At 52.3% G+C, this 19,331-nt stretch overlaps 47 non-coding genes and 34 pseudogenes across 47 annotated transcripts; all 81 read right to left on the bottom strand.

Moving 5' to 3' along the window:
* Positions 1 to 40: 40 nt before the first annotated feature.
* On the bottom strand, positions 41 to 159 carry LOC143976298 (5S ribosomal RNA). The gene has a single exon (XR_013272613.1). It is a non-coding gene; the product is annotated as a 5S ribosomal RNA (ribosomal RNA).
* Positions 160 to 268: 109 nt separating this feature from the next.
* LOC143979297 (5S ribosomal RNA) lies at positions 269 to 387 on the bottom strand (annotated as a pseudogene).
* Positions 388 to 496: 109 nt separating this feature from the next.
* LOC143977448 (5S ribosomal RNA) lies at positions 497 to 615 on the bottom strand. Its single transcript, XR_013273725.1, has one exon. It is a non-coding gene; the product is annotated as a 5S ribosomal RNA (ribosomal RNA).
* Positions 616 to 724: 109 nt separating this feature from the next.
* On the bottom strand, positions 725 to 850 carry LOC143979021 (5S ribosomal RNA; annotated as a pseudogene).
* A 109-nt stretch (positions 851 to 959) lies between these two features.
* LOC143976358 (5S ribosomal RNA) lies at positions 960 to 1,078 on the bottom strand. The gene has a single exon (XR_013272669.1). It is a non-coding gene; the product is annotated as a 5S ribosomal RNA (ribosomal RNA).
* Positions 1,079 to 1,187: 109 nt separating this feature from the next.
* LOC143976297 (5S ribosomal RNA) lies at positions 1,188 to 1,306 on the bottom strand. The gene has a single exon (XR_013272612.1). It is a non-coding gene; the product is annotated as a 5S ribosomal RNA (ribosomal RNA).
* Positions 1,307 to 1,415: 109 nt separating this feature from the next.
* Positions 1,416 to 1,534, bottom strand: LOC143977419 (5S ribosomal RNA). Its single transcript, XR_013273698.1, has one exon. It is a non-coding gene; the product is annotated as a 5S ribosomal RNA (ribosomal RNA).
* A 109-nt stretch (positions 1,535 to 1,643) lies between these two features.
* On the bottom strand, positions 1,644 to 1,762 carry LOC143977400 (5S ribosomal RNA). The gene has a single exon (XR_013273680.1). It is a non-coding gene; the product is annotated as a 5S ribosomal RNA (ribosomal RNA).
* Positions 1,763 to 1,871: 109 nt separating this feature from the next.
* Positions 1,872 to 1,990, bottom strand: LOC143977974 (5S ribosomal RNA; annotated as a pseudogene).
* Positions 1,991 to 2,101: 111 nt separating this feature from the next.
* Positions 2,102 to 2,220, bottom strand: LOC143976845 (5S ribosomal RNA). Its single transcript, XR_013273138.1, has one exon. It is a non-coding gene; the product is annotated as a 5S ribosomal RNA (ribosomal RNA).
* A 109-nt stretch (positions 2,221 to 2,329) lies between these two features.
* LOC143976364 (5S ribosomal RNA) lies at positions 2,330 to 2,448 on the bottom strand. Its single transcript, XR_013272674.1, has one exon. It is a non-coding gene; the product is annotated as a 5S ribosomal RNA (ribosomal RNA).
* A 109-nt stretch (positions 2,449 to 2,557) lies between these two features.
* LOC143980139 (5S ribosomal RNA) lies at positions 2,558 to 2,676 on the bottom strand. The gene has a single exon (XR_013274281.1). It is a non-coding gene; the product is annotated as a 5S ribosomal RNA (ribosomal RNA).
* A 109-nt stretch (positions 2,677 to 2,785) lies between these two features.
* On the bottom strand, positions 2,786 to 2,904 carry LOC143977392 (5S ribosomal RNA). The gene has a single exon (XR_013273673.1). It is a non-coding gene; the product is annotated as a 5S ribosomal RNA (ribosomal RNA).
* A 115-nt stretch (positions 2,905 to 3,019) lies between these two features.
* On the bottom strand, positions 3,020 to 3,138 carry LOC143978954 (5S ribosomal RNA; annotated as a pseudogene).
* A 117-nt stretch (positions 3,139 to 3,255) lies between these two features.
* On the bottom strand, positions 3,256 to 3,374 carry LOC143976983 (5S ribosomal RNA). The gene has a single exon (XR_013273272.1). It is a non-coding gene; the product is annotated as a 5S ribosomal RNA (ribosomal RNA).
* Positions 3,375 to 3,483: 109 nt separating this feature from the next.
* LOC143976968 (5S ribosomal RNA) lies at positions 3,484 to 3,602 on the bottom strand. Its single transcript, XR_013273257.1, has one exon. It is a non-coding gene; the product is annotated as a 5S ribosomal RNA (ribosomal RNA).
* A 109-nt stretch (positions 3,603 to 3,711) lies between these two features.
* Positions 3,712 to 3,830, bottom strand: LOC143978640 (5S ribosomal RNA; annotated as a pseudogene).
* Positions 3,831 to 3,939: 109 nt separating this feature from the next.
* On the bottom strand, positions 3,940 to 4,058 carry LOC143979296 (5S ribosomal RNA; annotated as a pseudogene).
* Positions 4,059 to 4,167: 109 nt separating this feature from the next.
* LOC143977454 (5S ribosomal RNA) lies at positions 4,168 to 4,286 on the bottom strand. Its single transcript, XR_013273731.1, has one exon. It is a non-coding gene; the product is annotated as a 5S ribosomal RNA (ribosomal RNA).
* Positions 4,287 to 4,395: 109 nt separating this feature from the next.
* Positions 4,396 to 4,521, bottom strand: LOC143979018 (5S ribosomal RNA; annotated as a pseudogene).
* Positions 4,522 to 4,630: 109 nt separating this feature from the next.
* Positions 4,631 to 4,749, bottom strand: LOC143976357 (5S ribosomal RNA). Its single transcript, XR_013272668.1, has one exon. It is a non-coding gene; the product is annotated as a 5S ribosomal RNA (ribosomal RNA).
* A 109-nt stretch (positions 4,750 to 4,858) lies between these two features.
* On the bottom strand, positions 4,859 to 4,984 carry LOC143979025 (5S ribosomal RNA; annotated as a pseudogene).
* A 109-nt stretch (positions 4,985 to 5,093) lies between these two features.
* On the bottom strand, positions 5,094 to 5,212 carry LOC143979186 (5S ribosomal RNA; annotated as a pseudogene).
* Positions 5,213 to 5,321: 109 nt separating this feature from the next.
* Positions 5,322 to 5,440, bottom strand: LOC143978555 (5S ribosomal RNA). The gene has a single exon (XR_013273954.1). It is a non-coding gene; the product is annotated as a 5S ribosomal RNA (ribosomal RNA).
* Positions 5,441 to 5,549: 109 nt separating this feature from the next.
* On the bottom strand, positions 5,550 to 5,668 carry LOC143979052 (5S ribosomal RNA; annotated as a pseudogene).
* Positions 5,669 to 5,777: 109 nt separating this feature from the next.
* LOC143977902 (5S ribosomal RNA) lies at positions 5,778 to 5,896 on the bottom strand (annotated as a pseudogene).
* A 109-nt stretch (positions 5,897 to 6,005) lies between these two features.
* On the bottom strand, positions 6,006 to 6,124 carry LOC143977174 (5S ribosomal RNA). The gene has a single exon (XR_013273458.1). It is a non-coding gene; the product is annotated as a 5S ribosomal RNA (ribosomal RNA).
* A 109-nt stretch (positions 6,125 to 6,233) lies between these two features.
* Positions 6,234 to 6,352, bottom strand: LOC143979223 (5S ribosomal RNA; annotated as a pseudogene).
* Positions 6,353 to 6,461: 109 nt separating this feature from the next.
* LOC143976906 (5S ribosomal RNA) lies at positions 6,462 to 6,580 on the bottom strand. Its single transcript, XR_013273197.1, has one exon. It is a non-coding gene; the product is annotated as a 5S ribosomal RNA (ribosomal RNA).
* Positions 6,581 to 6,689: 109 nt separating this feature from the next.
* LOC143978722 (5S ribosomal RNA) lies at positions 6,690 to 6,808 on the bottom strand (annotated as a pseudogene).
* A 109-nt stretch (positions 6,809 to 6,917) lies between these two features.
* LOC143978970 (5S ribosomal RNA) lies at positions 6,918 to 7,036 on the bottom strand (annotated as a pseudogene).
* Positions 7,037 to 7,145: 109 nt separating this feature from the next.
* On the bottom strand, positions 7,146 to 7,264 carry LOC143979031 (5S ribosomal RNA; annotated as a pseudogene).
* A 109-nt stretch (positions 7,265 to 7,373) lies between these two features.
* LOC143977346 (5S ribosomal RNA) lies at positions 7,374 to 7,492 on the bottom strand. The gene has a single exon (XR_013273629.1). It is a non-coding gene; the product is annotated as a 5S ribosomal RNA (ribosomal RNA).
* A 109-nt stretch (positions 7,493 to 7,601) lies between these two features.
* On the bottom strand, positions 7,602 to 7,720 carry LOC143978969 (5S ribosomal RNA; annotated as a pseudogene).
* Positions 7,721 to 7,829: 109 nt separating this feature from the next.
* Positions 7,830 to 7,948, bottom strand: LOC143976349 (5S ribosomal RNA). The gene has a single exon (XR_013272660.1). It is a non-coding gene; the product is annotated as a 5S ribosomal RNA (ribosomal RNA).
* A 109-nt stretch (positions 7,949 to 8,057) lies between these two features.
* LOC143977477 (5S ribosomal RNA) lies at positions 8,058 to 8,176 on the bottom strand. Its single transcript, XR_013273753.1, has one exon. It is a non-coding gene; the product is annotated as a 5S ribosomal RNA (ribosomal RNA).
* Positions 8,177 to 8,285: 109 nt separating this feature from the next.
* On the bottom strand, positions 8,286 to 8,404 carry LOC143978519 (5S ribosomal RNA; annotated as a pseudogene).
* A 109-nt stretch (positions 8,405 to 8,513) lies between these two features.
* On the bottom strand, positions 8,514 to 8,632 carry LOC143979629 (5S ribosomal RNA; annotated as a pseudogene).
* A 109-nt stretch (positions 8,633 to 8,741) lies between these two features.
* On the bottom strand, positions 8,742 to 8,860 carry LOC143979554 (5S ribosomal RNA). The gene has a single exon (XR_013274052.1). It is a non-coding gene; the product is annotated as a 5S ribosomal RNA (ribosomal RNA).
* A 109-nt stretch (positions 8,861 to 8,969) lies between these two features.
* LOC143980104 (5S ribosomal RNA) lies at positions 8,970 to 9,088 on the bottom strand. Its single transcript, XR_013274248.1, has one exon. It is a non-coding gene; the product is annotated as a 5S ribosomal RNA (ribosomal RNA).
* A 109-nt stretch (positions 9,089 to 9,197) lies between these two features.
* Positions 9,198 to 9,316, bottom strand: LOC143978060 (5S ribosomal RNA; annotated as a pseudogene).
* A 338-nt stretch (positions 9,317 to 9,654) lies between these two features.
* On the bottom strand, positions 9,655 to 9,773 carry LOC143978512 (5S ribosomal RNA; annotated as a pseudogene).
* Positions 9,774 to 9,882: 109 nt separating this feature from the next.
* LOC143978020 (5S ribosomal RNA) lies at positions 9,883 to 10,001 on the bottom strand (annotated as a pseudogene).
* Positions 10,002 to 10,110: 109 nt separating this feature from the next.
* LOC143976520 (5S ribosomal RNA) lies at positions 10,111 to 10,229 on the bottom strand. Its single transcript, XR_013272824.1, has one exon. It is a non-coding gene; the product is annotated as a 5S ribosomal RNA (ribosomal RNA).
* A 109-nt stretch (positions 10,230 to 10,338) lies between these two features.
* LOC143978231 (5S ribosomal RNA) lies at positions 10,339 to 10,457 on the bottom strand (annotated as a pseudogene).
* A 109-nt stretch (positions 10,458 to 10,566) lies between these two features.
* Positions 10,567 to 10,685, bottom strand: LOC143976348 (5S ribosomal RNA). The gene has a single exon (XR_013272659.1). It is a non-coding gene; the product is annotated as a 5S ribosomal RNA (ribosomal RNA).
* A 109-nt stretch (positions 10,686 to 10,794) lies between these two features.
* LOC143976313 (5S ribosomal RNA) lies at positions 10,795 to 10,913 on the bottom strand. Its single transcript, XR_013272627.1, has one exon. It is a non-coding gene; the product is annotated as a 5S ribosomal RNA (ribosomal RNA).
* A 109-nt stretch (positions 10,914 to 11,022) lies between these two features.
* Positions 11,023 to 11,151, bottom strand: LOC143978893 (5S ribosomal RNA; annotated as a pseudogene).
* Positions 11,152 to 11,260: 109 nt separating this feature from the next.
* LOC143978239 (5S ribosomal RNA) lies at positions 11,261 to 11,379 on the bottom strand (annotated as a pseudogene).
* Positions 11,380 to 11,488: 109 nt separating this feature from the next.
* Positions 11,489 to 11,607, bottom strand: LOC143976395 (5S ribosomal RNA). The gene has a single exon (XR_013272704.1). It is a non-coding gene; the product is annotated as a 5S ribosomal RNA (ribosomal RNA).
* Positions 11,608 to 11,715: 108 nt separating this feature from the next.
* On the bottom strand, positions 11,716 to 11,834 carry LOC143976547 (5S ribosomal RNA). The gene has a single exon (XR_013272851.1). It is a non-coding gene; the product is annotated as a 5S ribosomal RNA (ribosomal RNA).
* Positions 11,835 to 11,943: 109 nt separating this feature from the next.
* On the bottom strand, positions 11,944 to 12,062 carry LOC143976528 (5S ribosomal RNA). The gene has a single exon (XR_013272832.1). It is a non-coding gene; the product is annotated as a 5S ribosomal RNA (ribosomal RNA).
* Positions 12,063 to 12,171: 109 nt separating this feature from the next.
* Positions 12,172 to 12,290, bottom strand: LOC143978041 (5S ribosomal RNA; annotated as a pseudogene).
* A 109-nt stretch (positions 12,291 to 12,399) lies between these two features.
* LOC143977338 (5S ribosomal RNA) lies at positions 12,400 to 12,518 on the bottom strand. Its single transcript, XR_013273622.1, has one exon. It is a non-coding gene; the product is annotated as a 5S ribosomal RNA (ribosomal RNA).
* Positions 12,519 to 12,627: 109 nt separating this feature from the next.
* LOC143980119 (5S ribosomal RNA) lies at positions 12,628 to 12,746 on the bottom strand. Its single transcript, XR_013274262.1, has one exon. It is a non-coding gene; the product is annotated as a 5S ribosomal RNA (ribosomal RNA).
* Positions 12,747 to 12,855: 109 nt separating this feature from the next.
* Positions 12,856 to 12,974, bottom strand: LOC143978877 (5S ribosomal RNA; annotated as a pseudogene).
* A 109-nt stretch (positions 12,975 to 13,083) lies between these two features.
* LOC143977405 (5S ribosomal RNA) lies at positions 13,084 to 13,202 on the bottom strand. The gene has a single exon (XR_013273685.1). It is a non-coding gene; the product is annotated as a 5S ribosomal RNA (ribosomal RNA).
* Positions 13,203 to 13,311: 109 nt separating this feature from the next.
* LOC143979353 (5S ribosomal RNA) lies at positions 13,312 to 13,430 on the bottom strand (annotated as a pseudogene).
* Positions 13,431 to 13,539: 109 nt separating this feature from the next.
* On the bottom strand, positions 13,540 to 13,658 carry LOC143976546 (5S ribosomal RNA). The gene has a single exon (XR_013272850.1). It is a non-coding gene; the product is annotated as a 5S ribosomal RNA (ribosomal RNA).
* A 109-nt stretch (positions 13,659 to 13,767) lies between these two features.
* On the bottom strand, positions 13,768 to 13,886 carry LOC143978821 (5S ribosomal RNA). Its single transcript, XR_013273980.1, has one exon. It is a non-coding gene; the product is annotated as a 5S ribosomal RNA (ribosomal RNA).
* Positions 13,887 to 13,995: 109 nt separating this feature from the next.
* On the bottom strand, positions 13,996 to 14,114 carry LOC143978558 (5S ribosomal RNA; annotated as a pseudogene).
* A 109-nt stretch (positions 14,115 to 14,223) lies between these two features.
* LOC143977147 (5S ribosomal RNA) lies at positions 14,224 to 14,342 on the bottom strand. The gene has a single exon (XR_013273432.1). It is a non-coding gene; the product is annotated as a 5S ribosomal RNA (ribosomal RNA).
* Positions 14,343 to 14,451: 109 nt separating this feature from the next.
* Positions 14,452 to 14,570, bottom strand: LOC143976587 (5S ribosomal RNA). Its single transcript, XR_013272888.1, has one exon. It is a non-coding gene; the product is annotated as a 5S ribosomal RNA (ribosomal RNA).
* Positions 14,571 to 14,679: 109 nt separating this feature from the next.
* Positions 14,680 to 14,798, bottom strand: LOC143976576 (5S ribosomal RNA). Its single transcript, XR_013272877.1, has one exon. It is a non-coding gene; the product is annotated as a 5S ribosomal RNA (ribosomal RNA).
* Positions 14,799 to 15,136: 338 nt separating this feature from the next.
* On the bottom strand, positions 15,137 to 15,255 carry LOC143978511 (5S ribosomal RNA; annotated as a pseudogene).
* Positions 15,256 to 15,364: 109 nt separating this feature from the next.
* LOC143976995 (5S ribosomal RNA) lies at positions 15,365 to 15,483 on the bottom strand. Its single transcript, XR_013273283.1, has one exon. It is a non-coding gene; the product is annotated as a 5S ribosomal RNA (ribosomal RNA).
* A 109-nt stretch (positions 15,484 to 15,592) lies between these two features.
* Positions 15,593 to 15,711, bottom strand: LOC143976519 (5S ribosomal RNA). Its single transcript, XR_013272823.1, has one exon. It is a non-coding gene; the product is annotated as a 5S ribosomal RNA (ribosomal RNA).
* A 109-nt stretch (positions 15,712 to 15,820) lies between these two features.
* Positions 15,821 to 15,939, bottom strand: LOC143978230 (5S ribosomal RNA; annotated as a pseudogene).
* A 109-nt stretch (positions 15,940 to 16,048) lies between these two features.
* Positions 16,049 to 16,167, bottom strand: LOC143976312 (5S ribosomal RNA). Its single transcript, XR_013272626.1, has one exon. It is a non-coding gene; the product is annotated as a 5S ribosomal RNA (ribosomal RNA).
* Positions 16,168 to 16,276: 109 nt separating this feature from the next.
* Positions 16,277 to 16,405, bottom strand: LOC143978892 (5S ribosomal RNA; annotated as a pseudogene).
* A 109-nt stretch (positions 16,406 to 16,514) lies between these two features.
* Positions 16,515 to 16,633, bottom strand: LOC143978668 (5S ribosomal RNA; annotated as a pseudogene).
* A 109-nt stretch (positions 16,634 to 16,742) lies between these two features.
* On the bottom strand, positions 16,743 to 16,861 carry LOC143976394 (5S ribosomal RNA). The gene has a single exon (XR_013272703.1). It is a non-coding gene; the product is annotated as a 5S ribosomal RNA (ribosomal RNA).
* Positions 16,862 to 16,970: 109 nt separating this feature from the next.
* LOC143976545 (5S ribosomal RNA) lies at positions 16,971 to 17,089 on the bottom strand. The gene has a single exon (XR_013272849.1). It is a non-coding gene; the product is annotated as a 5S ribosomal RNA (ribosomal RNA).
* Positions 17,090 to 17,198: 109 nt separating this feature from the next.
* Positions 17,199 to 17,317, bottom strand: LOC143976517 (5S ribosomal RNA). The gene has a single exon (XR_013272821.1). It is a non-coding gene; the product is annotated as a 5S ribosomal RNA (ribosomal RNA).
* A 109-nt stretch (positions 17,318 to 17,426) lies between these two features.
* On the bottom strand, positions 17,427 to 17,545 carry LOC143978040 (5S ribosomal RNA; annotated as a pseudogene).
* A 109-nt stretch (positions 17,546 to 17,654) lies between these two features.
* Positions 17,655 to 17,773, bottom strand: LOC143977302 (5S ribosomal RNA). Its single transcript, XR_013273587.1, has one exon. It is a non-coding gene; the product is annotated as a 5S ribosomal RNA (ribosomal RNA).
* A 109-nt stretch (positions 17,774 to 17,882) lies between these two features.
* Positions 17,883 to 18,001, bottom strand: LOC143977813 (5S ribosomal RNA). Its single transcript, XR_013273870.1, has one exon. It is a non-coding gene; the product is annotated as a 5S ribosomal RNA (ribosomal RNA).
* Positions 18,002 to 18,339: 338 nt separating this feature from the next.
* On the bottom strand, positions 18,340 to 18,458 carry LOC143978510 (5S ribosomal RNA; annotated as a pseudogene).
* A 109-nt stretch (positions 18,459 to 18,567) lies between these two features.
* On the bottom strand, positions 18,568 to 18,686 carry LOC143976994 (5S ribosomal RNA). Its single transcript, XR_013273282.1, has one exon. It is a non-coding gene; the product is annotated as a 5S ribosomal RNA (ribosomal RNA).
* Positions 18,687 to 18,795: 109 nt separating this feature from the next.
* LOC143977301 (5S ribosomal RNA) lies at positions 18,796 to 18,914 on the bottom strand. The gene has a single exon (XR_013273586.1). It is a non-coding gene; the product is annotated as a 5S ribosomal RNA (ribosomal RNA).
* A 109-nt stretch (positions 18,915 to 19,023) lies between these two features.
* LOC143977802 (5S ribosomal RNA) lies at positions 19,024 to 19,142 on the bottom strand. Its single transcript, XR_013273867.1, has one exon. It is a non-coding gene; the product is annotated as a 5S ribosomal RNA (ribosomal RNA).
* Between the last annotated feature and the right edge of the window lie 189 nt (positions 19,143 to 19,331).

Here is a 19,331-nt window from a genome sequence, read left to right as displayed (position 1 = left end):
AATACAGCAGGTCGCCAAAGCCAACAACATAATGGAAAAAAGCCTACGGCACCTGGTATTCCCAGGCGGTCTCCCATCCAGGTACTAACCAGGCCCGACCCTGCTTAGCATCCGAGATCAGACGAGATCGAGCGCATTCAGCGTGATGTGGCCGTAGGCGATCTTGCACCCTACTTACAACTCTCTTGACAAAAGCCAAGGTGGTCTCCTCGGGCAATCGAGAGGAAAAATACAGCACGTCGCCAAAGCCAACAACATAATGGAAAAAAGCCTACGTTACCTGGTATTCCCAGGCGGTCTCCTATCCAGGTACTAACCAGGCCCGACCCTGCTTAGCATCCAAGATCAGACGAGATCAAGCGCATTCAGGGTGATATGCCTGTAGGCGATCTTGCACCCTACTTACAACTCTCTTGACAAAAGCCAAGGTGGTCACCTCGGGCAATCGAGAGGAAAAATACAGCAGGTACCCAAAGCCAACAACATAATGGAAAAAAGCCTACGGCACCTGGTATTCCCAGGCGGTCTCCCATCCAGGTACTAACCAGGCCTTACCCTGCTTAGCATCCGAGATCAGACGAGATTGAGCGCATTCAGGGTGATGTGGCCGTAGGCAATTTTGCACCCTACTTACAACTCTCTTGACAAAAGCCAAGGTGGTCACCTCGGGCAATTGAGAGGAAAAATACAGCAGGTCGCCAAAGCCAACAAAATAATGGAAAAAAGCCTACGGCACCTGGTATTCCCAGGCGGTCTCCCATCCACGATCCAGGTACTAACCAGGCCCGACCCTGCTTAGCATCCGAGAGCAGACGAGATCGAGCGCATTCAGGGTGATGTGGCCGTAGGCAATCTTGCACCCTACTTACAACTCTCTTGACAAAAGCCAAGGTGGTCACCTCGGGCAATGGAGAGGAAAAATACAGCAGGTCGCCAAAGCCAACAACATAATGGAAAAAAGCCTATGGCACCTGGTATTCCCAGGCGGTCTCCCATCCAGGTACTAACCAGGCCCGACCCTGCTTAGCATCCGAGATCAGACGAGATCGAGCGCATTCAGGGTGATGTGGCCGTAGGCGATCTTATACCCTACTTACAACTCTCTTGACAAAAGCCAAGGTGGTCACCTCGGGCAATTGAGAGGAAAAATACAGCAGGTCGCCAAAGCCAACAACATAATGGAAAAAAGCCTACGGCACCTGGTATTCCCAGGCGGTCTCCCATCCAGGTACTAACCAGGCCCGACCCTGCTTAGCATCCGAGATCAGACGAGATCGAGCGCATTCAGCGTGATGTGGCCGTAGGCGATCTTGCACCCTACTTACAACTCTCTTGACAAAAGCCAAGGTGGTCACCTCGGGCAATCAAGAGGAAAAATACAACAGGTCGCCAAAGCCAACAACATAATGGAAAAAAGCCTACGGCACCTGGTATTCCCAGGCGGTTTCCCATCCGGGTACTAACCAGGCCCGACCCTGCTCAGCATCCGAGATCAGACGAGATCGAGCGCATTCAGGGAGATGTGGCCGTAGGCGATCTTGCACCCTACTTACAACTCTCTTGACAAAAGCCAAGGTGGTCACCTCGGGCAATCGAGAGGAAAAATACAGCAGGTCGCCAAAGCCAACAACGTAATGGAAAAAAGCCTACGGCACCTGGTATTCCCAGGCGGTCTCCCATCCAGGTACTAACCAGGCCCGAACCTGCTTAGCATCCGAGATCAGACGAGATCAAGCGCATTCAGGGTGATGTGGCCATAGGCGATGTTGCACCCTACTTACAACTCTCTTGACAAAAGCCAAGGTGGTCACCTCGGGCAATCGAGAGGAAAAATACAGCAGGTCGCCAAAGCCAACAACATGATGGAAAAAAGCCTACGGCACCTGGTATTCCCAGGCGGTCTCCCATCCAGGTACTAACCAGGCCCAACCCTGCTTAGCATCTGAAATCAGACGAGATCGAGCGCATGCAGGGTGATGTGGCCGTAGGTGATTTTGCATCCTACTTACAACTCCATTGACAAAAGCCAAGGTGGTCACCTCGGGCAATCGAGAGGAAAAAAATACAGCAGGTCGCCAAAGCCAACAACATAATGGAAAAAAGCCTACGGTACCTGGTATTCCCAGGCGGTCTCCCATCCAGGAACTAACCAGGCCCAACCCTGCTTAGCATCCGAGATCAGACGAGATCGAGCGCATTCAGGGTGATGTGGCCGTAGGCGATCTTGCACCCTACTTACAACTCTCTTGACAAAAACCAAGGTGATCACCTCGGGCAATCGAGAGGAAAAATACAGCAGGTCGCCAAAGCCAACAACATAATGGAAAAAAGCCTACGGCACCTGGTATTCCCAGGCGGTCTCCCATCCAGGTACTAAGCAGGCCCGACCCTGCTTAGCATCCGAGATCAGACGAGATCGAGCGCATTCAGGGTGATGTGGCCGTAGGCGATCTTGCCCCCTACTTACAACTCTCTTGACAAAAGCAAAGGTGGTCACCTCGGGCAATCGAGAGGAAAAATACAGCAGGTCGCCAAAGCCAACAACATAATGGAAAAAAGCCTACGGCACCTGGTATTCCCAGGCGGTCTCCCATCCAGGTACTAACCAGGCCCGACCCTGCTTAGCATCCAAGATCAGACGAGATCGAGCGCATTCAGGGTGATGTGGCCGTAGGCGACCTTGCACCCTACTTACAACTCTCTTGACAAAAGCCAAGGTGGTCACCTCGGGCAATCGAGAGGAAAAATACAGCAGGACGCCAAAGCCAACAACATAATGGAAAAAAGCCTACGGCACCTGGTATTCCCAGGCGGTCTCCCATCCAGGTACTAACCAGGCCCGACCCTGCTTAGCATCCGAGATCAGACGAGATCGAGCGCATTCAGGGTGATGTGGGCGTGGGCGTAGGCGATCTTGCACCCTACTTACAACTCTCTTGACAAAAGCCAAGGTGGTCACCTCGGGCAATCGAGAGGAAAAATACAGCAGGACGCCAAAGCCAACAACATAATGGAAAAAAGCCTACGGCACCTGGTATTCCCAGGCGGTCTAACATCCAGGTACTAACCAGGCCCGACCCTGCTTAGCATCCGAGATCATTAGAGATCGAGCGCATTCAGGGTGATGTGACCGTAGGCGACCTTGCGATCTTGCACCCTACTTACAACTCTCTTGACAAAAGCCAAGGTGGTCACCTCGGGCAATCGAGAGGAAAAATACAGCAGGTCGCCAAAGCCAACAACATAATGGAAAAAAGCCTACGGCACCTGGTATTCCCAGGCGGTCTCCCATCCAGGTACTAACCAGGCCCGACCCTGCTTAGCATCCGAGATCAGACGAGATCGAGCGCATTCAGAGAGATGTGGCCGTAGGGGATCTTGCACCCTACTTACAACTCTCTTGACAAAAGCCAAGGTGGTCACCTCGGGCAATCGAGAGGAAAAATACAGCAGGTCGCCAAAGCCAACAACATAATGGAAAAAAGCCTACGGCACCTGATATTCCCAGGTGGTCTCCCACCCAGGTACTAACCAGGCCCGACCCTGCTTAGCATCCGAGATCAGACGAGATCAAGCGCATTCAGGATGATGTGGCCGTAGGCGATCTTACACCCTACTTACAACTCTCTTGACAAAAGCCAAGATGGTCTCCTCGGGCAATCGAGAGGAAAAATACAGCACGTCGCCAAAGCCAACAACATAATGGAAAAAAGCCTACGGCATGTGGTATTCCCAGGCGGTCTACCATCCAGGTACTAACCAGGCCCGACCCTGCTTAGCATCCGAGATCAGACGAGATCGAGCGCATTCAGGGTGATGTGGCCATAGGCGATCTTGCACCCTACTCACAACTCTCTTGACAAAAGCCAAGGTGGTCACCTCGGGCAATCGAGAGGAAAAATACAGCAGGTCGCCAAAGCCAACAACATAATGGAAAAAAGCCTACGTTACCTGGTATTCCCAGGCGGTCTCCTATCCAGGTACTAACCAGGCCCGACCCTGCTTAGCATCCAAGATCAGACGAGATCAAGCGCATTCAGGGTGATATGCCTGTAGGCGATCTTGCACCCTACTTACAACTCTCTTGACAAAAGCCAAGGTGGTCACCTCGGGCAATCGAGAGGAAAAATACAGCAGGTACCCAAAGCCAACAACATAATGGAAAAAAGCCTACGGCACCTGGTATTCCCAGGCGGTCTCCCATCCAAGTACTAACCAGGCCTGACCCTGCTTAGCATCCGAGATCAGACGAGATTGAGCGCATTCAGGGTGATGTGGCCGTAGGCAATTTTGCACCCTACTTACAACTCTCTTGACAAAAGCCAAGGTGGTCACCTCGGGCAATTGAGAGGAAAAATACAGCAGGTCGCCAAAGCCAACAACATAATGGAAAAAAGCCTACGGCACCTGGTATTCCCAGGCGGTCTCCCATCCACGATCCAGGTACTAACCAGGCCCGACCCTGCTTAGCATCCGAGAGCAGACGAGATCGAGCGCATTCAGGGTGATGTGGCCGTAGGCAATCTTGCACCCTACTTACAACTCTCTTGACAAAAGCCAAGGTGGTCACCTCGGGCAATGGAGAGGAAAAATACAGCAGGTCGCCAAAGCCAACAACATAATGGAAAAAAGCCTATGGCACCTGGTATTCCCAGGCGGTCTCCCATCCAGGTACTAACCAGGCCCGACCCTGCTTAGCATCCGAGATCAGACGAGATCGAGCGCATTCAGGGTGATGTGGCCGTAGGCGATCTTATACCCTACTTACAACTCTCTTGACAAAAGCCAAGGTGGTCACCTCGGGCAATTGAGAGGAAAAATACAGCAGGTCGCCAAAGCCAACAACATAATGGAAAAAAGCCTACGGCACCTGGTATTCCCAGGCGGTCTCCCATCCAGGATCCAGGTACTAACCAGGCCCGACCCTGCTTAGCATCCGAGAGCAGACGAGATCGAGCGCATTCAGGGTGATGTGGCCGTAGGCAATCTTGCACCCTACTTACAACTCTCTTGACAAAAGCCAAGGTGGTCACCTCGGGCAATAGAGAGGAAAAATACAGCAGGTCGCCAAAGCCAACAACATAATGGAAAAAAGCCTACGGCACCTGGTATTCCCATGCAGTCTCCCATCCAGGTACTAACCAGGCCCGACCCTGCTTAGCATCCAAGATCAGACGAGATCGAGCGCATTCAGGGGGATGTGGCATTAGGCGATCTTGCACCCTACTTACAACTCTCTTGACAAAAGCCAAGGTGGTCACCTCTTGCAATCGAGAGGAAAAATACAGCAGGTCGCCAAAGCCAACAACATAATGGAAAAAAGCCTACGGCACCTGGTATTCCCAGGCGGTCTCCCATCCAGGTACTAACCAGGCCCGACCCTGCTTAGCATCCGAGATCAGACGAGATCGAGCGCATTCAGGGTGATGTGGCCATAGGCGATCTTGCACCCTACTTACAACTCTCTTGACAAAAGCCAAGGTGGTCACCTCGGGCAATCGAGAGGAAAAATACAGCAGGTCGCCAAAGCCAACAACATAATGGAAAAAAGCCTACGGCACCTGGTATTCCCAGGTGGTCTCCTATCCAGGTACTAACCAGGCCCGACCCTGCTTAGCATCCGAGATCAGACGAGATGGAGCGCATTGGGGGTGATGTGGCCGTAGGCGATCTTGCTCCCTACTTACAACTCTCTTGACAAAAGCCAAGGTGGTCACCTCGGGCTATAGAGAGGAAAAATACAGCAGGTCGCCAAAGCCAACAACATAATGGAAAAAAGCCTACGGCACCTGGTATTCCCAGGCGGTCTCCCATCCAGGTACTAACCAGGCCTGACCCTGCTTAGCATCCAAGATCAGACGAGATCGAGCGCATTCAGGGTGATGTGGCCATAGACGATCTTGCACCCTACTTACAACTCTCTTGACAAAAGCCAAGGTGGTCACCTCGGGCAAACGAGAGGAAAAATACAGCAGGTCGCCAAAGCCAACAACATAATGGAAAAAAGCCTACGGCACCTGGTATTCCCAGGCGGTCTCCCATCCAGGTACTAACCAGGCCCGACCCTGCTTAGCATCCAATATCAGACGAGATCGAGCGCATTCAGGGTGATGTGGCCGTAGGCGATCTGGCACCCTACTTACAACTCTCTTGACAAAAGCCAAGGTGGTCACCTCGGGCAATCGAGAGGAAAAATACAGCAGGTCGCCAAAGCCAACAACATAATGGAAAAAAGCCTGCGGCACCAGGTATTCCCAGGCGGTCTCCCATCCAGGTACTAAGCAGGCCCGACCCTGCTTAGCATCCGAGATCAGACAAGATCAATCGCATTCAGGGTGATGTGGCCATAGGCGAACTTGCACCCTACTTACAACTCTCTTGACAAAAGCCAAGGTGGTCACCTCGGGCAATCGAGAGGAAAAATACAGCAGGACGCCAAAGCCAACAACATAATGGAAAAAAGCAGACGGCACCTGGTATTCCCAGGCGGTCTCCCATCCAGGTACTAACCAGGCCCGACCCTGCTTAGCATCCGAGATCAGACGAGATCGAGCGCATTCAGGGTGATGTGGCCGTAGGCGATCTTGCACCCTACTTACAACTCTCTTGACAAAAGCCAAGGTGGTCACCTCGGGCAAACGAGAGGAAAAATACAGCAGGTCGCCAAAGCCAACAACATAATGGAAAAAAGCCTACGGCACCTGGTATTCCCAGGCGGTCTCCCATCCAGGTACTAACCAGGCCCGACCCTGCTTAGCATCCGTGATCAGATGAGATCGAGCGCATTTATGGTGATGTGGCCATTGGCAATCTTGCACCCCACTTACAACTCTCTTGACAAAAGCCAAGGTGGTCACCTCGGGCAATCGAGAGGAAAAATACAGCAGGTCGCCAAAGCCAACAACATAATGGAAAAAAGCCTACAGCACCTGGTATTCCCAGGCGGTCTCCCATCCAGGTACTAACCAGGCATGAATCTGCTTAGCATCCGAGATCAGACGAGATCGAGCGCACTCAGGGTGATGTGGCCGTAGGCGATCTTGCACCCTACTTACAACTCTCTTGACAAAAGCCAAGGTGGTCACCTCGGGCAAACGAGAGGAAAAATACAGCAGGTCGCCAAAGCCAACAACATAATGGAAAAAAGCCTACGGCACCTGGTATTCCCAGGCGGTCTCCCATTCAGGTACTAACCAGGCCCGACACTGCTTAGCATCCGTGATCAGACGAGATCGAGCGCATTTATGGTGATATGGCCATAGGCAATCTTGCACCCTACTTACAACTCTCTTGACAAAAGCCAAGGTGGTCACCTCGGGCAATCGAGAGGAAAAATACAGCAGGTCGCCAAAGCCAACAACATAATTGAAAAAAGCCTACGGCACCTGGTATTCCCAGGCGGAATCCCATCCAGGTACTAACCAGGCCCGACCCTGCTTAGCATCCGAGATCAGACGAGATCGAGCGTATTCGGGGTGATGTGGCCGTAGGCAATCTTGCACCCTACTTACAACTCTCTTGACAAAAGCCAAGGTAGTCACCTCGGGCAAACGAGAGGAAAAATACAGCAGGTCGCCAAAGCCAACAACATAATGGAAAAAAGCCTACAGCACCTGGTATTCCCAGGCGGTCTCCCATCCAGGTACTAACCAGGCCCGACCCTGCTTAGGATCCGACATCAGACGAGATCAAGCACATTCAGGGTGATGTGGCTGTAGTCAATCTTGCACCCTACTTACAACTCTCTTGACAAAAGCCAAGGTGGTCACCTCGGGCAATCGAGAGGAAAAATACAGCAGGTCGCCAAAGCCAACAACATAATGGAAAAAAGCCTACGGCACCTGGTATTCCCAGGCGGTCTCCCATCCAGGTACTAACCAGGCCCGACCCTGCTAAGCATCCGAGATCAGATGAGATCGAGCGCATTCAGGGTGATGTGGCCGTAGGCGATCTTGCACCCTACTTACAACTCTCTTGACAAAAGCCAAGGTGGTCACCTCGGGCAATCGAAAGGAAAAATACAGCAGGTCGCCAAAGCCAACAACATAATGGAAAAAAGCCTACGGCAACTGGTATTCCCAGGCGGTCTCCCATCCAGGTACTAACCAGGCCCGACCCTGCTTAGCATCCGAGATCAGACGAGATCGAGTGCATTCAGGGTGATGTGGCGGTAGGCAATCTTGCACCCTACTTACAACTCTCTTGACAAAAGCCAAGGTGGTCACCTCGGGCAATCGAGAGGAAAAATACAGCAGGTCGCTAAAGCCAACAACATAATGGAAAAAAGCCTACGGCACCTGGTTTTCCCAGGCGGTCTCCCAACCAGGTACTAACCAGGCCCGACCGTGCTTAGCATCCGAGATCAGACGAGATCGAGCGCATTCAGGGTGATGGGGCGGTAGGCGATCTTGCACCCTACAGACAACTCTCTTGACAAAAGCCAAGGTGGTCACCTCGGGCAATCGAGAGGAAAAATACAGCAGGTCGCCAAAGCCAACAACATAATGGAAAAAAGCCTACGGCACCTGGAATTCCAAGGCGGTCTCCCATCCAGGTACTAACCAGGCCCGAGCCTGCTTAGCATCCGAGATGAGACGAGATGGAGCGCATTCGGGGTGATGTGGCCGTAGGCGATTTTGCACCCTACTTACAACTCTCTTGACAAAAGCCAAGGTGGTCACCTCGGGCAATGGAGAGGAAAAATACAGCAGGTCGCCAAAGCCAACAACATAATGGAAAAAAGCCTACGGCACCTGGTATTCCCAGGCGGTCTCCCATCCAGGTACTAACCAGGCCCGACCCTGCTTAGCATCCGAGATCAGACGAGATCGAGCGCATTCAGGATGATGTGGCCGTAGGCGATTTTGCACCCTACTTACAACTCTCTTGACAAAAGCCAAGGTGGTCACCTTAGGCAATCGAGAGGAAAAATACAGCAGGTCGCCAAAGCCAACAACATAATGGAAAAAAGCCTACGGCACCTGGTATTCCCAGGCGGTCTCCCATCTAGGTACTAACCAGGCCCGACCCTGCTTAGCATCCGAGATCAGACGAGATCGAGCACATTCAGGGTGATGTGGCCGTAGGCGATCTTCCACCCTACTTACAACTCTCTTGACAAAAGCCAAGGTGGTCACCTCGGGCAATCGAGAGGAAAAATACAGCAGGTCGCCAAAGCCAACAACATAATGGAAAAAAGCCTGCGGCACCTGGTATTCCCAGGCGGTCTCCCATCCAAGTACTAACCAGGCCCGACCCTGCTTATCATCCGAGATCAGACGAGATCGAGCGCATTCAGGGTGATGTGGCCATAATCGATCTTGCACCCTACTTACAACTCTCTTGACAAAAGCCAAGGTGGTCACCTCGGGCAATCGAGAGGAAAAATACAGCAGGTCGCCAAAGCCAACAACATAATGGAAAAAAGCCTACGGCACCTGGTATTCCCAGGCGGTCTCCCATTCAGGTTCTAACAAGGCCCGACTCCTGCCTAGCATCCGAGATCAGACGATATCGAGCGCATTCAGGGTGATGTGGCCATAGGCGATCTTGCGCTCTACTTACAACTCTCTTGACAAAAGCCAAGGTGGTCACCTCGGGCAATCATGAGGAAAAATACAGCAGGTCACCAAAGCCAACAACATAATGGAAAAAAGCCTACGGCACATGGTATTCCCAGGCGGTCTCCCATCCAGGTACTAACCAAGCCCTACCCTGCTTAGCATCCGAGATCAGACGATATCGAGCGCATTCAGGGTGATGTGGCTGTAGGCAATCTTGCACCCTACTTACAACTCTCTTGACAAAAGCCAAGATGGTCACCTCGGGCAATCGAGAGGAAAAATACCACAGGTCGCCAAAGCCAACAACATTATGGAAAAAAGCCTACGGCACCTGGTATTCCCAGGCGGTCTCCCATCCAGGTACTAACTAGGCCCGAACCTGCTTAGCATCCGAGATCAGACGAGATCGAGCGCATTCAGGGTGATGTGGCCGTAGGTGATCTTGCACCCTACTTACAACTCTCTTGACAAAAGCCAAGGTGGTCACCTCGGGCAATTGAGAGGAAAAATACAGCAGGTCACCAAAGCCAACAACATAATGGAAAAAAGCCTACGGCACATGGTATTCCCAGGTGGTCTCCCATCCAGGTACTAACCAGGCCCGACCCTGCTTAGCATCCGAGATCAGACGAGATCGAGCGCATTCAGGGTGATGTGGCCGTAGGCGACCTTGCGTCCTACTTACAACTCTCTTGATAAAAGCCAAGGTGGTCACCTCGGGCATTAGAGAGCAAAAATACAGCAGGTCGCCAAAGCCAACAACATAATGGAAAAAAGCCTGCGGCACCTGGTATTCCCAGGCCATCTCCCATCCAGGTACTAACCAGGCCCGACCCTGCTTAGCATCCGAGATCAGACGAGATCGAGCGCATTCAGGGTGATGTGGCCGTAGGCGGTCTTGCACCCTACTTACAACTCTCTTGACAAAAGCCAAGGTGGTCACCTCGGGCAATCGAGAGGAAAAATACAGCAGGTCGCCAAAGCCAACAATATAATGGAAAAAAGCCTACGGCACCTGGTATTCCCAGGCGGTCTCCCATCCAGGTACTAACCAGGCCCGACCCTGCTTAACATCAGAGATCAGACGAGATCGAGCGCATTCAGGGTGATGTGGCCGTAGGCGATCTTGCACCCTACTTACAACTCTCTTGACAAAAGCCAAGGTGGTCACCTCAGGCAATCGAGAGGAAAAATACAGCAGGTCGCCAAAGCCAACAACATAATGGCCAAAAGCCTACGGCACCTGGTATTCCCAGGCGGTCTCCCATCCAGGTACTAACCAGGCCCGACCCTGCTTAGCATTTGAGATCAGACGAGATCGAGCGCATTCAGGGTGATGTGGCCGTAGGCGATCTTGCGCCCTACTTACAACTCTCTTGACAAAAGCCAAGGTGGTCACCTCGGGCAATCGAGAGGAAAAATACAGCAGGTCGCCAAAGCCAACAACATAATGGAAAAAAGCCTACGGCACCTGGTATTCCCAGGCGGTCTCCCATCCAGGTACTAACCAGGCCCGACCCTGCTTAGCATCCGAGATCAGACGAGATCAGACGAGATCAAGCGCATTCAGGGAGATGTGGCTGTAGGCGATCTTGCACCCTACTTACAACTCTCTTGACAAAAGCCAAGGTGGTCACCTCGGGCAATCGAGAGATAAAATACAGCAGGTTGCCAAAGCCAACAACATAATGGAAAAAAGCCTACGGCACCTGGTATTCCCAGGCGGTCTCCCATCCAGGTACTAACCAGGCCCGACCTTGCTTAGCATCCAAGATCAGACGAGATCGAGCGCATTCAGGGTGATGCGGCCGTAGGTGATCTTGCACCCTACTTACAACTCTCTTGACAAAAGCCAAGGTGGTCACCTCAGGCAAACGAGAGGAAAAATACAGCAGGTCGCCAAAGCCAACAACATAATGGAAAAAAGCCTACGGCACCTGGTATTTCCAGGCGGTCTCCCATCCAGGTACTAACCAGGCCCGACCCTGCTTAGCATCCGAGATCAGACGAGATCGAGCGCATTCAGGGTGATGTGGCCGTAGGCAATCTAGCACCCTACTTACAACTCTCTTGACAAAAGCCAAGGTGGTCAGCTCGGGCAATCGAGAGGAAAAATACAGCAGGTCGCCAAGCCAATAACATAATGGAAAAAAGCCTACGGCACCTGGTATTCCCAGGCGGTCTCCCATCCAGGTACTAACCAGGCCCGACCCTGCTTAGCATCAGAGATCAGACGAGATCGAGCGCATTCAGGGTGATGTGGCCGTAGGCGATCTTGCACCCTACTTACAACTCTCTTGACAAAAGCCAAGGTGGTCACCTCAGGCAATCGAGAGGAAAAATACAGCAGGTCGCCAAAGCCAACAACATAATGGCCAAAAGCCTACGGCACCTGGTATTCCCAGGCGGTCTCCCATCCAGGTACTAACCAGGCCCGACCCTGCTTAGCATTCGAGATCAGACGAGATCGAGCGCATTCAGGGTGATGTGGCCGTAGGCGATCTTGCGCCCTACTTACAACTCTCTTGACAAAAGCCAAGGTGGTCACCTCGGGCAATTAAGAGGAAAAATACAGCAGGTCGCCAAAGCCAACAACATAATGGAAAAAAGCCTACAGCACCCGGTATTCCCAGGCGGTCTTCCATCCAGGTACTAACTAGGCCCGACCCTGCTTAGCATCCGAGATCAGACGAGATCGAGCGCATTCAGGGTGATGTGGCCGTAGGTGATCTTGCACCCTACTTACAACTCTCTTGACAAAAGCCAAGGTGGTCAGCTCGGGCAATCAAGAGGAAAAATACAGCAGGTCGCCAAAGCCAACAACATAATGGAAAAAAGCCTACGGCACCTGGTATTCCCAGGCGGTCTCCCATCCAGGTACTAACCAGGCCCGACCCTGCTTAGCATCAGAGATCAGACGAGATCGAGCGCATTTAGGGTGATGTGGCCGTAGGCGATCTTGCACCCTACTTACAACTCTCTTGACAAAAGCCAAGGTGGTCACCTCGGGCAATCGAGAGGAAAAATACAGCAGGTCGCCAAAGCCAACAACATAATGGCCAAAAGCCTACGGCACCTGGTATTCCCAGGCGGTCTCCCATCCGAGTACTAACCAGGCCCGACCCTGCTTAGCATTCGAGATCAGACGAGATCGAGCACATTCAGGGTGATTTGGCCGTAGACAATCTTGCACCCTACTTAAAACTCTCTTGACAAAAGCCAAGGTGGTCACCTCGGGCAATCGAGAGGAAAAATACAGCAGGTCACCAAAGCCAACAACATAATGGAACAAAGCCTACTGCACCCGGTATTCCCAGGCGGTCTTCCATCCAGGTACTAACTAGGCCCGACCATGCTTAGCATCCGAGATCAGACGAGATCGAGCGCATTCAGGGTGATGTGGCCGTAGGCGATCTTGCGTCCTACTTACAACTCTCTTGATAAAAGCCAAGGTGGTCACCTCGGGCAATCGAGAGGAAAAATACAGCAGGTCGCCAAAGCCAACAACATAATGGAAAAAAGCCTACGGCACCTGGTATTCCCAGGCGGTCTCCCATCCAGGTACTAACCAGGCCCGACCCTGCTTAGCATCAGAGATCAGACAAGATCGAGCGCATTCAGGGTGATGTGGCCGTAGGCGATCTTGCACCCTACTTACAACTCTCTTGACAAAAGCCAAGGTGGTCACCTCGGGCAATTGAGAGGAAAAATACAGCAGGTCGCCAAAGCCAACAACATAATGGAAAAAAGCCTATGGCACATGGTATTCCCAGGCCATCTCCCATCCAGGTACTAACCAGGCCCGACCCTGCTTAGCATCCGAAATCAGACGAGATCGAGCGCATTCAGGGTGATGTGGCCGTAGGCGGTCTTGTACCCTACTTACAACTCTCTTGACAAAAGCCAAGGTGGTCACCTCGGGCAATCGAGAGGAAAAATACAGCAGGTCGCCAAAGCCAACGACATAATGGAAAAAAGCCTACGGCACCTGGTATTCCCAGGCGGTCTCCCATCCAGGTACTAACCAGGCCCGACCCTGCTTAGCATCAGAGATCAGACGAGATCGAGCGCATTCAGGGTGATGTGGCCGTAGGCGATCTTGCACCCTACTTACAACTCTCTTGACAAAAGCCAAGGTGGTCACCTCAGGCAATCGAGAGGAAAAATACAGCAGGTCGCCAAAGCCAACAACATAATGGCCAAAAGCCTACGGCACCTGGTATTCCCAGGCGGTCTCCCATCCAGGTACTAACCAGGCCCGACCCTGCTTAGCATTCGAGATCAGACGAGATCAAGCGCATTCAGGGTGATGTGGCCGTAGGCGATCTTGCGCCCTACTTACAACTCTCTTGACAAAAGCCAAGGTGGTCACCTCGGGCAATTAAGAGGAAAAATACAGCAGGTCGCCAAAGCCAACAACATAATTGAACAAAACCTACAGCACCCGGTATTCCCAGGCGGTCTTCCATCCAGGTACTAACTAGGCCCGACCCTGCTTAGCATCCGAGATCAGACGAGATTGAGCGCATTCAGGGTGATGTGGCCGTAGGTGATCTTGCACCCTACTTACAACTCTCTTGACAAAAGCCAAGGTGGTCACCTCGGGCAATCGAGAGGAAAAATACAGCAGGTCGCCAAAGCCAACAACATAATGGAAAAAAGCCTACGGCACCTGGTATTCCCAGGAGGTCTCCCATCCAGGTACTAACCATGCCCGACCCTGCTTAGCATCCGAGATCAGACGAGATCGAGCGCATTCAGGGTGATGTGGCCCTAGGCGATCTTGCACCCTACTTACAACTCTCTTGACAAAAGCCAAGGTGGTCACCTCGGGCAATCGAGAGGAAAAATACAGCAGGTCGCCAAAGCCAACAACATAATGGAAAAATGCCTACGGCACCTGGTATTCCCAGGCGGTCTCCCATCCAGGTACTAACCAGGCCCGACCCTGCTTAGCATCCGAGATCAGATGAGATCGAGCGCATTCAGGGTGATGTGGCCGTAGGCAATCTTGCACCCTACTTACAACTCTCTTGACAAAAGCCAAGGTGGTCACCTCGGGCAATTGAGAGGAAAAATACAGCAGGTCGCCAAAGCCAACAACATAATGGAAAAATGCCTACGGCACCTGGTATTCCCAGGCGGTCTCCCATCCAGGTACTAACCAGGCCCGACCCTGCTTAGCATCCGAGATCAGATGAGATCGAGCGCATTCAGGGTGATGTGGCCGTAGGCAATCTTGCACCCTACTTACAACTCTCTTGACAAAAGCCAAGGTGGTCACCTCGGGCAATCGAGAGGAAAAATACAGCAGGTCGCCAAAGCCAACAACATAATGGAAAAAAGCCTACGGCACCTGGTATTCCCAGGCGGTCTCCCATTCAGGTTCTAACAAGGCCCGACTCCTGCCTAGCATCCGAGATCAGACGATATCGAGCGCATTCAGGGTGATGTGGCCATAGGCGATCTTGCGCTCTACTTACAACTCTCTTGACAAAAGCCAAGGTGGTCACCTCGGGCAATCATGAGGAAAAATACAGCAGGTCACCAAAGCCAACAACATAATGGAAAAAAGCCTACGGCACATGGTATTCCCAGGCGGTCTCCCATCCAGGTACTAACCAAGCCCTACCCTGCTTAGCATCCGAGATCAGACGATATCGAGCGCATTCAGGGTGATGTGGCTGTAGGCAATCTTGCACCCTACTTACAACTCTCTTGACAAAAGCCAAGATGGTCACCTCGGGCAATCGAGAGGAAAAATACCACAGGTCGCCAAAGCCAACAACATTATGGAAAAAAGCCTACGGCACCTGGTATTCCCAGGCGGTCTCCCATCCAGGTACTAACTAGGCCCGACCCTGCTTAGCATCCGAGATCAGACGAGATCGAGCGCATTCAGGGTGATGTGGCCGTAGGTGATCTTGCACCCTACTTACAACTCTCTTGACAAAAGCCAAGGTGGTCACCTCGGGCAATTGAGAGGAAAAATACAGCAGGTCACCAAAGCCAACAACATAATGGAAAAAAGCCTACGGCACATGGTATTCCCAGGTGGTCTCCCATCCAGGTACTAACCAGGCCCGACCCTGCTTAGCATCCGAGATCAGACGAGATCGAGCGCATTCAGGGTGATGTGGCCGTAGGCGACCTTGCGTCCTACTTACAACTCTCTTGATAAAAGCCAAGGTGGTCACCTCGGGCATTAGAGAGCAAAAATACAGCAGGTCGCCAAAGCCAACAACATAATGGAAAAAAGCCTGCGGCACCTGGTATTCCCAGGCCATCTCCCATCCAGGTACTAACCAGGCCCGACCCTGCTTAGCATCCGAGATCAGACGAGATCGAGCGCATTCAGGGTGATGTGGCCGTAGGCGATCTTGCACCCTACTTACAACTCTCTTGACAAAAGCCAAGGTGGTCACCTCAGGCAATCGAGAGGAAAAATACAGCAGGTCGCCAAAGCCAACAACATAATGGCCAAAAGCCTACGGCACCTGGTATTCCCAGGCGGTCTCCCATCCAGGTACTAACCAGGCCCGACCCTGCTTAGCATTTGAGATCAGACGAGATCGAGCGCATTCAGGGTGATGTGGCCGTAGGCGATCTTGCGCCCTACTTACAACTCTCTTGACAAAAGCCAAGGTGGTCACCTCGGGCAATCGAGAGGAAAAATACAGCAGGTCGCCAAAGCCAACAACATAATGGAAAAAAGCCTACGGCACCTGGTATTCCCAGGCGGTCTCCCATCCAGGTACTAACCAGGCCCGACCCTGCTTAGCATCCGAGATCAGACGAGATCAGACGAGATCAAGCGCATTCAGGGAGATGTGGCTGTAGGCGATCTTGCACCCTACTTACAACTCTCTTGACAAAAGCCAAGGTGGTCACCTCGGGCAATCGAGAGATAAAATACAGCAGGTTGCCAAAGCCAACAACATAATGGAAAAAAGCCTACGGCACCTGGTATTCCCAGGCGGTCTCCCATCCAGGTACTAACCAGGCCCGACCTTGCTTAGCATCCAAGATCAGACGAGATCAAGCGCATTCAGGGTGATGCGGCCGTAGGTGATCTTGCACCCTACTTACAACTCTCTTGACAAAAGCCAAGGTGGTCACCTCAGGCAAACGAGAGGAAAAATACAGCAGGTCGCCAAAGCCAACAACATAATGGAAAAAAGCCTACGGCACCTGGTATTTCCAGGCGGTCTCCCATCCAGGTACTAACCAGGCCCGACCCTGCTTAGCATCCGAGATCAGACGAGATCGAGCGCATTCAGGGTGATGTGGCCGTAGGCAATCTAGCACCCTACTTACAACTCTCTTGACAAAAGCCAAGGTGGTCAGCTCGGGCAATCGAGAGGAAAAATACAGCAGGTCGCCAAAGCCAATAACATAATGGAAAAAAGCCTACGGCACCTGGTATTCCCAGGCGGTCTCCCATCCAGGTACTAACCAGGCCCGACCCTGCTTAGCATCAGAGATCAGACGAGATCGAGCGCATTCAGGGTGATGTGGCCGTAGGCGATCTTGCACCCTACTTACAACTCTCTTGACAAAAGCCAAGGTGGTCACCTCAGGCAATCGAGAGGAAAAATACAGCAGGTCGCCAAAGCCAACAACATAATGGCCAAAAGCCTACGGCACCTGGTATTCCCAGGCGGTCTCCCATCCAGGTACTAACCAGGCCCGACCCTGCTTAGCATTCGAGATCAGACGAGATCGAGCGCATTCAGGGTGATGTGGCCGTAGGCGATCTTGTGCCCTACTTACAACTCTCTTGACAAAAGCCAAGGTGGTCACCTCGGGCAATTAAGAGGAAAAATACAGCAGGTCGCCAAAGCCAACAACATAATGGAACAAAGCCTACAGCACCCGGTATTCCCAGGCGGTCTTCCATCCAGGTACTAACTAGGCCCGACCCTGCTTAGCATCCGAGATCAGACGAGATCGAGCGCATTCAGGGTGATGTGGCCGTAGGTGATCTTGCACCCTACTTACAACTCTCTTGACAAAAGCCAAGGTGGTCACCTCGGGCAATCGAGAGGAAAAATACAGCAGGTCGCCAAAGCCAACAACATAATGGAAAAAAGCCTACGGCACCTGGTATTCCCAGGCGGTCTCCCATCCAGGTACTAACCATGCCCGACCCTGCTTAGCATCCGAGATCAGACGAGATCGAGCGCATTCAGGGTGATGTGGCCCTAGGCGATCTTGCACCCTACTTACAACTCTCTTGACAAAAGCCAAGGTGGTCACCTCGGGCAATCGAGAGGAAAAATACAGCAGGTCGCCAAAGCCAACAACATAATGGAAAAATGCCTACGGCACCTGGTATTCCCAGGCGGTCTCCCATCCAGGTACTAACCAGGCCCGACCCTGCTTAGCATCCGAGATCAGACGAGATCGAGCGCATTCAGGGTGATGTGGCCGTAGGCAATCTTGCACCCTACTTACAACTCTCTTGACAAAAGCCAAGGTGGTCACCTCGGGCAATCGAGAGGAAAAATACAGCAGGTCGCCAAAGCCAACAACATAATGGAAAAAAGCCTACGGCACCTGGTATTCCCAGGCGGTCTCCCATTCAGGTTCTAACAAGGCCCGACTCCTGCCTAGCATCCGAGATCAGACGATATCGAGCGCATTCAGGGTGATGTGGCCATAGGCGATCTTGCGCCCTACTTACAACTCTCTTGACAAAAGCCAAGGTGGTCACCTCGGGCAATCATGAGGAAAAATACAGCAGGTCACCAAAGCCAACAACATAATGGAAAAAAGCCTACGGCACATGGTATTCCCAGGCGGTCTCCCATCCAGGTACTAACCAAGCCCTACCCTGCTTAGCATCCGAGATCAGACGATATCGAGCGCATTCAGGGTGATGTGGCTGTAGGCAATCTTGCACCCTACTTACAACTCTCTTGACAAAAGCCAAGATGGTCACCTCAGGCAATCGAGAGGAAAAATACCACAGGTCGCCAAAGCCAACAACATTATGGAAAAAAGCCTACGGCACCTGGTATTCCCAGGCGGTCTCCCATCCAGGTACTAACTAGGCCCGACCCTGCTTAGCATCCGAGATCAGACGAGATCGAGCGCATTCAGGGTGATGTGGCCGTAGGTGATCTTGCACCCTACTTACAACTCTCTTGACAAAAGCCAAGGTGGTCACCTCGGGCAATCGAGAGGAAAAATACAGCAGGTCGCCAAAGCCAACAACATAATGGAAAAAAGCCTACGGCACCTGGTATTCCCAGGCGGTCTCCCATCCAGGTACTAACCATGCCCGACCCTGCTTAGCATCCGAGATCAGACGAGATCGAGCGCATTCAGGGTGATGTGGCCCTAGGCGATCTTGCACCCTACTTACAACTCTCTTGACAAAAGCCAAGGTGGTCACCTCGGGCAATCGAGAGGAAAAATACAGCAGGTCGCCAAAGCCAACAACATAATGGAAAAATGCCTACGGCACCTGGTATTCCCAGGCGGTCTCCCATCCAGGTACTAACCAGGCCCGACCCTGCTTAGCATCCGAGATCAGACGAGATCGAGCGCATTCAGGGTGATGTGGCCGTAGGCAATCTTGCACCCTACTTACAACTCTCTTGACAAAAGCCAAGGTGGTCACCTCGGGCAATCGAGAGGAAAAATACAGCAGGTCGCCAAAGCCAACAACATAATGGAAAAAAGCCTACGGCACCTGGTATTCCCAGGCGGTCTCCCATTCAGGTTCTAACAAGGCCCGACTCCTGCCTAGCATCCGAGATC

The sequence above is a fragment of the Lithobates pipiens genome, unplaced genomic scaffold (assembly GCF_037356315.1).
Source record: "Lithobates pipiens isolate NorthernLeopardFrog02 unplaced genomic scaffold, aLitPip1_a1.2 Scaffold_13, whole genome shotgun sequence".
Classification (NCBI taxonomy): Eukaryota; Metazoa; Chordata; class Amphibia; order Anura; family Ranidae; genus Lithobates; species Lithobates pipiens.
This window is presented reverse-complemented; position numbering and strand designations above follow the sequence as displayed.